General features: G+C 40.3%; 1 pseudogene; it reads left to right on the top strand.

Annotated features, from left to right (window-relative positions):
- Positions 1-2490: 2490 nt before the first annotated feature.
- LOC122434743 lies at positions 2491-3965 on the top strand (annotated as a pseudogene).
- Positions 3966-8911: the final 4946 nt, after the last annotated feature.

Below are 8911 nucleotides of genomic sequence, written 5' to 3'. Positions count from 1 at the left end.
CTTATGAACTCCACTCTAGAGGATACCTAACTTTGGAAATCACACAATGAAATTTTTTGGCAGATGAAATTCTGTTCACAACCCTAATGGCACAAGAAACTGCATGGAAACAGTCTTTGACTTCCTGAAGCAGAAGAAATAATCAGGCTCATGCTGGCATTTGATGAGTTAAGTGAACTGAAGTATGAAGTCTGACAAATTTGTTCATGGAATCTCCTTCAATCAAGAGGAGAAACAAAATCCATAGGAAGTAAATCTTTGCTTCCTCTCCTACTGCTGTTACTGAAAGAATTATGGAGACCTTTTCATTTTTTACAGAAAAGCAATGAATTGCCTCTTTTTATTAAAATGGATAAAGTAAGTAAGTAAGTAAAGTTGCTCAGTCGTGTCCAACTCTTTGCGACCCCATGGACTATAGCCTACCAGGCTTCTTCCATGGGATTTTCCAGGCAAGCGTACTGGAGTGGGTTGCCATTTCCTTCTCCAGAAGATCTTCCCCACCCGGGGATCGAACCTGGGTCTCCCGCATTGTAGGCAGACACTTACCATCTGAACCACCAGGGAAGTCAAAATGGATAAAAGCAGTGTCTAACTCTAAGGAGACAAGAATGTTCTAGAACAGTGTTGCCCAGTATTCTATACTTTCCAATAATGTAGCTAGCAGCCATGTGTGATTATTAAGCATTTGAAATGTGGCAGTATGGCTGAGGCATGAAATGTTTAATCTTATTTCATTTGAAGTAATTTGATTTTAAATAGCCAAATGTGTCTAGAGAAGACCATATTGTAACACACAGTTATAGAAGAACTCTTTTATGCCTGGGTGCTATATTTTTATGAAATATGTCATAGACATAAAAGAATATATAATATATACAGTTTAAATAATATTGAAATAATTCACATACCCTCCAAACCTTCCTAAGAAAGAGAATATTACCCAAACCTCTGAAGTTCCCCAAGTTCCCCTGCCCAATTCCTTTGTATCCCATCACACCTCCAGAGCTAACTATTATCCTAAATTTTCTGTTCATTGTTCCCTTAGTTTTTTGGTATGTTTTTACCAAAATTTCTGTGCATTCTAGATATTAATCATTTGCCATTCATATATACTGCAAATATCTTCTCCCTATTTATGAATTGTCTTTATTTTATGGTCTATTTACTAAACTGGAATTCTTAATTTCAATGTGGTTAAATTGAGCCTATATTTCCTTTGCTTGTGCATTTGTTATTGTTAAAATATCCTCCCCACTGCCGAGGTTGTAACATCTTTCTCTTATATTTTCTTTGTTTTAGTTTTCTGTTTGCCTTTATGTCTTTGATCTATCTGATTTTATTTATGATATAAAATGGGGATACAAATTCATTTCTTTCCATAGGGATAGCTATTCTACTATTAGTTATTGAATAGGTGGATTATTTAATCACTTATCTTTCATGCCAACTCTTGTTTAAGTGGGCTGATTCTAGGCCCTCTCTTTTCATGTAGCTTTCATCTCCCTTCATCTTCCCATGTATCTTTTCATCTCTCCTTTGTGTATGTGGGTACAATTCCAGACACTACCTTCTGTTCCACTGGTCTGTTTGTCTGATCCTGAGACAATATGGCCATCTCTTAGTTACTACAATGCTGAAATAAAGGAACCAGACAGAAAATAACAACCAATCTATACTTCCATTTACTTTTAAAATTCAAAGCAGAGTGCTTCACATTCTTTCCAGTGAGGCATAAAGAAGAGCAGCAGATGAAATCATAGAAGTACTGGCTGGGACCGATTTTGGGGTGAGATGGAAGCCACTAGAAGATTTTCAAGTGACATGACGTAGCTTATGTCTTCAAAGTATCACTCTGGAGCTTAATTGAGAATAGAACTTTGTGAGGCAAGAGTGGAAGCAGAAAGACAATCCAGGTGAGAGAAGACAGCAGATAAGACCAGAGTGGAGGCAGTAAATGTAGTGACATGTGGTCAGATTCCAGGTATATTATGAAGACCAGGCTGATCATACTTTCTGATGAATCCATTGTGAGGTGTAAGATAGGAGAGGCATCAAAAGAAGAAGAGAGTTATCAAGAATGATGCATTAGTAAACAAAAAAAAAAAAAGAATGAAATAATGCCATTTGCAACAACGTGGATGGACCTAGAGATTATTATACTAAGGGAAGTAAGATAAATATAAAGGCAAAGATAAATATCATATATCACTTATATGTGGAATCTAAGAAAATGATACAAATGAACTTATGTACAAAAGAGTAACAGACTTATAGGCTTCAAAACCAAACTTATGGTTACCAAAGGGGAAGAGGAGGAGGGATCAATATGGAGTTTGGGGGTAACAGATACACACCACTACATATAAAATAGAGAAACAACAAGGACCTAGTGTTTTAGCACCTGGGACTGTACTCAATATGTTATAATAACCTGCTTTTCCTGTGGGAGCCACCAGATTGAGTGGAGTGTGGCCTTCTCCTCTCCTCACCATGGCGGGTACCCATCCACGGATATCGGTGTGCTCCGAAAAGGGGGAGTCATCTAGCAAAAATGCCTTTTGCCTGCTGTGTTCAAGACTCCCATTCAACCAGATATTGTTAACTTTGTCCACACCAACTTGTGCAAAAACAACAGACGGCCCTATGCTGTCTGTGAATTATCAGGTCATCAAATCAGTGCTGACTCTTGGGGTACTGGCAGATCTGTGGCTCAGATTCCCAGGGTTCAAAGTAGTGAGACTCACCGTTCTGGCCAGGGTGCTTTTGGAAATGGGTGTTGTGGGGGCAGCATGTTTGTGCCAACTAAGACCTGGTGATGTTGGCACCTCAGAGTGAATACAACACAGAAGTGATATGCCACCTGCTCTGCACTGGCTGCAATTGCCTTATCAATGCTGGTCATGGCTAAAGGTTATCATCTAGAGGAAGCTCCTGAACTTTCTTTGGTGGTTGAAGGCTACAAGAAGACCATGGAGGCTGTTTTGTGTCTCAAGATACTTAAGGTCTGAAATGATATAAAAAAAGGTCTATGCCTCTCAGAGAATGAGAGCTGCCAAAGGTTAGATGAAAAACCATCACCGTATCCAGCACATGGGACCCTCCATCACCAATAATGAGAACGGTGATATCATCAAGGCCTTCAGAAACATCCCTGGAATTACTCTGCTTAATGTGAGCAAACTGAACATTTTGAAACTTGCTCCTGGTAGTCATGTGGGATGTATCTGCATTTGGATGGGAAATGCTTTCTGCAAGTCAGATGAGCTGTATGGCACTTGACATAAAGCAGCCTCCCTCAAGAGTCACTACAACCTCCCCCACGCACAAGATGCTCAATACAGACCTTAGCAGGATCTTGAAAAGCCAGAGATCTAAAGAGCCCTCTGAACACCATGCAATAAGATTCATCAAAGAGTCCTAAACAATAACCCACTGAAAAACCTGACAATCATGTTGAAGCCAACCCCACAGGCAAAAGTCATGCACTGGAACACCATTCTTCACCAGGCCAAGAACCACAAAATTTGGATGAATAGGACAGCAGCAGCAGTAGGAGCCAAATCAGATGAGAAGAGTGTTGGAGGCAAGAAGCCCGTAGTGGGAAACACAGGAAAGAAGGCTGTTGGTGTTAAGGAGGTGAAGAAGACTTTGGTGGGTAAAAAAGCTGCAAGGACCAAGAAAGTGAAGTGAAATCGCTCAGTCGTGTCCAACTCTGCAACCCCGTGGACTGCGACCTACCAGGCTCCTCCATCCATGGGATTCTCCAGGCAAGAATACTGGAGTGTGTTGCCCTTTCCTTCTCCAGGGAATCTTCCCGACCCAGGGACTGAACCCGGGTCTCCTGCATTGCAGGCAGATGCTTTAACCTCTGGGCCAAAGAACTCTTAAGGACCAAGAAACCAGCAGCTAAAAAGAAGCCCACAGGAAAGAAACCCACCATAGAGGAAAAGAAGGCTACTGCATAAACTTCAATTTGTTTATCCTGTAAAGGTCAAATCATTTTAGACAGCTGATTTTGAATAAAGACCTGATCAAAGAGGCAGTAGGAAAAAATATCTTATAATAACTTTAATGAAAAAGAATCTGAAAGAGAATATATATATATATATGTATATATATATGTATGTATGTATAACTGAATCACTTTGCTGTATACTTGAAACTAACACCACAGTGTAAATTAACTCTACTTCAGTTTTTTTTTAAATGATACATTAATATTTTTGGCTGAGCAATTGTAAAGATATACTATATATATATATACATACATATATACTGTATATATCACATATATGGAATATACATAAGCTGCACACACACACAGAGTGCCCAGTACAGATTTGGGACATGTATTTATATATATATACATGGAGACTCAGATAGTAAAGAGTCTGCCTGCAATGCGGGAGACCAGAGTTTTATCCTTGAGTTGGGAAGATCCCCGGGAGAAGAAAATGGCAACCCTCTCCAGTATTCTTGCCTGGAAAACCCCATGGACAGAGGAGCCTGGAGGGCTACAGTCCATAGAGTGGCAAAGAGTGGACATGACTGAGCAACTTCACTTTCATATATATATATATACACATACACACACACATATAGATATGTGTGTGCATATATGTGTTTAACAAATAGGCCCTCTCTCTCCCTCATGGGACATAGACATAAAGGACATCCTAGTTCATTAAAGGTAGAGATACCCTCACACTTAAGTGGTAACCCTGTGTAATGCATGCCTGATAATGGAGTGGTAGTGGAAGAGTGATGTCTGTAAGCCTTGATTCTTAGGCATTTGATGGGCACGGACAATGGTGCCCATCTTAGGAAATAATCAGAGTAAACAAGAGTCGCTATAATAATGTGGCTTCCAATAGGACGTTTTAAAAAAAAAAAAAAACCCAAGTGCTATTTTAGCATGTGCCTGAGGATGAATGTTTACAGTAGAGAGCTTTTGAGATTTCTGTGTTATCTGGATATAAATAGAACATGTGAGCCCCTTGGAAGAAAGCTTAGGTATTTACCAAGTTGACCACTATTTTCTGCTGCTGACCAGTGAAAGGCTTTCTAAATGTTTTTCCGATTGTATCAGCCCTTTAAGATGGATGTTTTGATATGACCTCATTGACTAGGTGACTGTCAGAGATGACAGACCCGTCACCAACATGACACAGTATCTCCCCACACACCTCAGTCTGCAAAGCCAGGACCAGGCATTTGTTTTCAGTTAACATTATGAACACCAAATTAATGTGTCGTTTCTACAGAAACCGTGCTTTCTCCTTTCTTGGGTTTATAATAGATGTCTAAGCAAAAGACTTGGTCAAGAACTACATTCCTCCAAGTCACTCTCATGCGTCCTGTACCTGTCATCACTCATATCCCTAAAGACTCATATAATTATGCCCAAATTCTACTCTCCATTCAGTTGGGTTAATCGCTAATATAAGGTCAGCAACATTGTGTTCTTAATTTGGGTGTTATTTTTAAGACCCAGAGAAATCGGGCGGAGAGGGAGGTGGGAAGGGGATCGGGATGGGGAATACATGTAAATCCATGGCTGATTCATGTCGATGTATGACACAAACCACTACAATAATGTAAAGTAATTAGCCTCCAACTGATAAAAATAAATGAAAAAAAAAGAAGAAAAAAAAGAAATAAAATGTATCCAGATTGGAAAAAAAAAAGACATTATAAAAAATGCAGGATGTTAATCAGCAGTAAACATTCACTGCTGCTGCTGCTGCTGCTAAGTCACGTCAGTCGTGTCCGACTCTGTGTGACCCCATAGACGGCAGCCCACCAGGCTCCCGTCCCTGGGATTCTCCAGGCAAGAATACTGGAGTGGGTTGCCATTTCCTTCTCTAGTGCATGAAAGTGAAAAGTGAAAGTGAAGTCGCTCAGTTGTGTCCGACTCTTAGCGACCCCATGGACTGTAGCCTACCAGGCTTCTCCGCCCATGGGATTTCCCAGGCAAGAGTACTGGAGTGGGTTGCCATTGCCTTCTCCGAAACATTGACTAGATTGAAACAAAACCTTTCCTTCAAGGTAACGCCAAGTATATAAGAGATGCTTTAAAGTGATTTGAAGATCCTTTTCAACTTGCATCAGCAGTCAAGTACAACAGTTATGTTTATATTGTCATGACTCTAGCCTTTGAAACTTGTAAAACTAGTATAAAGATAATCAGGGTACAAAATATAAGGTCTTCCCTGTCACTGGTTCCTTCTTAATGGAATAAGACATTATGGAGTTCTTTTACATTAAAAGGCAATTGTGCCAGGGATTAGGAGGTATAAAAAGATAGAAAATGACCTCCACCATTAAGAAGTTTATTATCATGGGGAGATAGAGTTGGAAGCCAGTGGTTTTAAAGACAGCAAAGGCCCAATGATCACTTCCAGGGGACAGTTTCTTAGTGAATAAGAGATGAATGCTATTAACCAGATAATAATACACATTCAGATTTATTGCATATGTGTTCCATGTATCATCTCATTTAATCTTTACTACAACCCTATGAAGTAGGATATTATTCGTATCACCGTTTTGCAGTTAGGGAAAAGTTACAGTCAGGTTAAGTGACTTCCCAAGGCATACAGGTAGCAAGTGGTACAGCCAGGATCTAGAAGAACTGAAGAAGTTCTGTCTCAGAATCTGCATCACAACCTCTGTGTTGTTTTGCCATTTTGATGTCAAAGTGGGAAAATCAACTTTACCACTTAATGTAGTAACAAAGGGTGGGTGAAAAGAGAGAACTTTTTATTTTGTTCCCTGGTCTGTCTGTGCACCACTTTTACAAATTTGGAAAGCAGGAGTCATGATAAGGTAAAAATAGTTGCTTCTTGACTAGTCAAGTAATGGTAAAAGGATCTTAAATCACATTTGGATATCTCTTTCATGTTCTGTGTTGGAAGAGGGTTACCCTTCAGCCTACAAATTCTTCTTGCATGCTTCAAACCTTAGATGTGTTATCCTATGAAGAATGCCACATTAAAAACACTGAAGGTTGCTGGGTCCATAGTGGCAGATAACTGGATAAATAGCACAATTTGAAGTTTAGTGGTATATATTTAGCTGCTCTAAGACTTGGTTTGGTCCCTTGTGAAAGGAGAATAATGGTATCTACCTTATAGGGTCTTTGTAAGTATTAAATGAGCTACTGAGAGTAAAATGCTTAACTTTATGCCTGGCACATAAAAAAAAATACTCCATGATAATGACAATGAAGATGATAATGATGATAGTGATGATGATGATGATAAAAATCTCTCTGCTGATGGCAGGCTCAATTTTCAGTCAGTTCAGACACACCTTTTGAAGGAGGTCACCATTTTCTTTATTACCTCCACCATAGTTTGATCTCAGGTCCAACAACAGGGAGGGAACACAGCCCTATCCATCAACAGAAAGTGAAGTCACTCAGTCGTGTCTGACTCTTTGCAACCCCATGGACTGTAGCCTACCAGGTTCCTCCATCCATGGGATTTTCCAGGCAAGAATACTGGAGTGGGTTGCCATTTCCTTCTCCAGGAGATCTTCCCAACCCAGGGATTGAACCCGGGTCTCCTACATTGTAGATAGACTTACCCTCTGAGCCACCAGAGAGCAACAGAAAATTGGATTAAAGATTTACGGAGCATGGCCCCACCCATCAGAACAAGACCCAGTTTCCCCTACAGTAGGTCTCTCCCATCAGGAAGCTTACATAAGCCTCTTATCCTTCTCTATCAGAGGGCAGACAGAATGAAAACCAGAGTTAGAGAAAACTAATCAAACCGATCACATGGACCTCAGTCATGTCCAACTCTTTACAACCCCATGGACTGCAGCACGCCAGGCTTTCCTGTCCATCACCAACTCCCAGACCTTGTTCAAACTCATGTCCTTTGAGTCAATGATGCCATCCAACCATCTCATCCTCTGTTGTCCCCTTCTCCTCCTGGCTTCAATCTTTCCCAGCATCAGGGTCCTTTTCAATGAGTCAGTTCTTTGCATCAGATGGCCAAAGTATTGGAGTTTCAGCTTCAGCATCAGTCCTTCCAATGAATATTCAGGGTTGATTTCCTTTCGGATGGACTGGTTGGATCTCCTTACAGTCCAAGGGACTCTCAAGAGTCTCCTCCAACACCACAGTTCAAAAGCATCAACTCTTCGGCACTGTTTTCTTTATAGTCCAACTCTCACATCCATACATGACTACTGGAAAAACCATAGCTTTGACTAGATGGACTTTTGTCGGCAAAGTGATGTCTCTGCTTTTTAATAAGCTGTCTAGGTTGGTCATAGCTTTTCTTCCAAGAAGCAAGCATCTTTTAATTTCATGGCTGCAGTCACCATCTGCAGTGCTTTTGGAGTCCCCCAAAATAAAGTCTGTCACTTTCCATTGTTTCCCCATCTATTTGCCATGAAGTGATGGGACTGGATGCCATGATCTTCATTTTTTGAATGTTGAGTTTTATGCCAGCTTTTTCACTCTCCTCTTTCACCTTCATCAAATGCTCTTTAATTCCTCTTCACTTTCTACCATAAGGGTGGTGTCATCGACGTATCTGAGGTTATTGATATTTCTCCTGGTAATCTTGATACCAGCTTGTGCCTCATCCAGTCTGACATCTCACATGATGTACTCTGCATATAAGCTAAATAAGCAGGGTGACAATATACATCCTTAACATACTCCTTTCTCAGTTTGAAACCAGTTCGTTGTTCCATGTCCGGTTCTAACTGTTGCTTCTTGACCTGCATACAGATTCACAGGAGGCAGGTAAGGTGGTCTGGTGTTCCCATCTCTTGAAGAATTTTCCACAGTTTGTTGTAATCCACACAGTCAAAGGCTTTAGCATAGTCAATGAAGCAGAAGTAGATGTTTTTCTGGAATTTTCTTGCTTTTTCTATGATCCATTGGATG

The sequence above is a fragment of the Cervus canadensis genome, chromosome X (assembly GCF_019320065.1).
Source record: "Cervus canadensis isolate Bull #8, Minnesota chromosome X, ASM1932006v1, whole genome shotgun sequence".
Taxonomy (NCBI): domain Eukaryota; kingdom Metazoa; phylum Chordata; class Mammalia; order Artiodactyla; family Cervidae; genus Cervus; species Cervus canadensis.
Note: the sequence above shows the minus strand (reverse complement) of the source record. Positions and strands in the feature narration are given on the sequence as shown.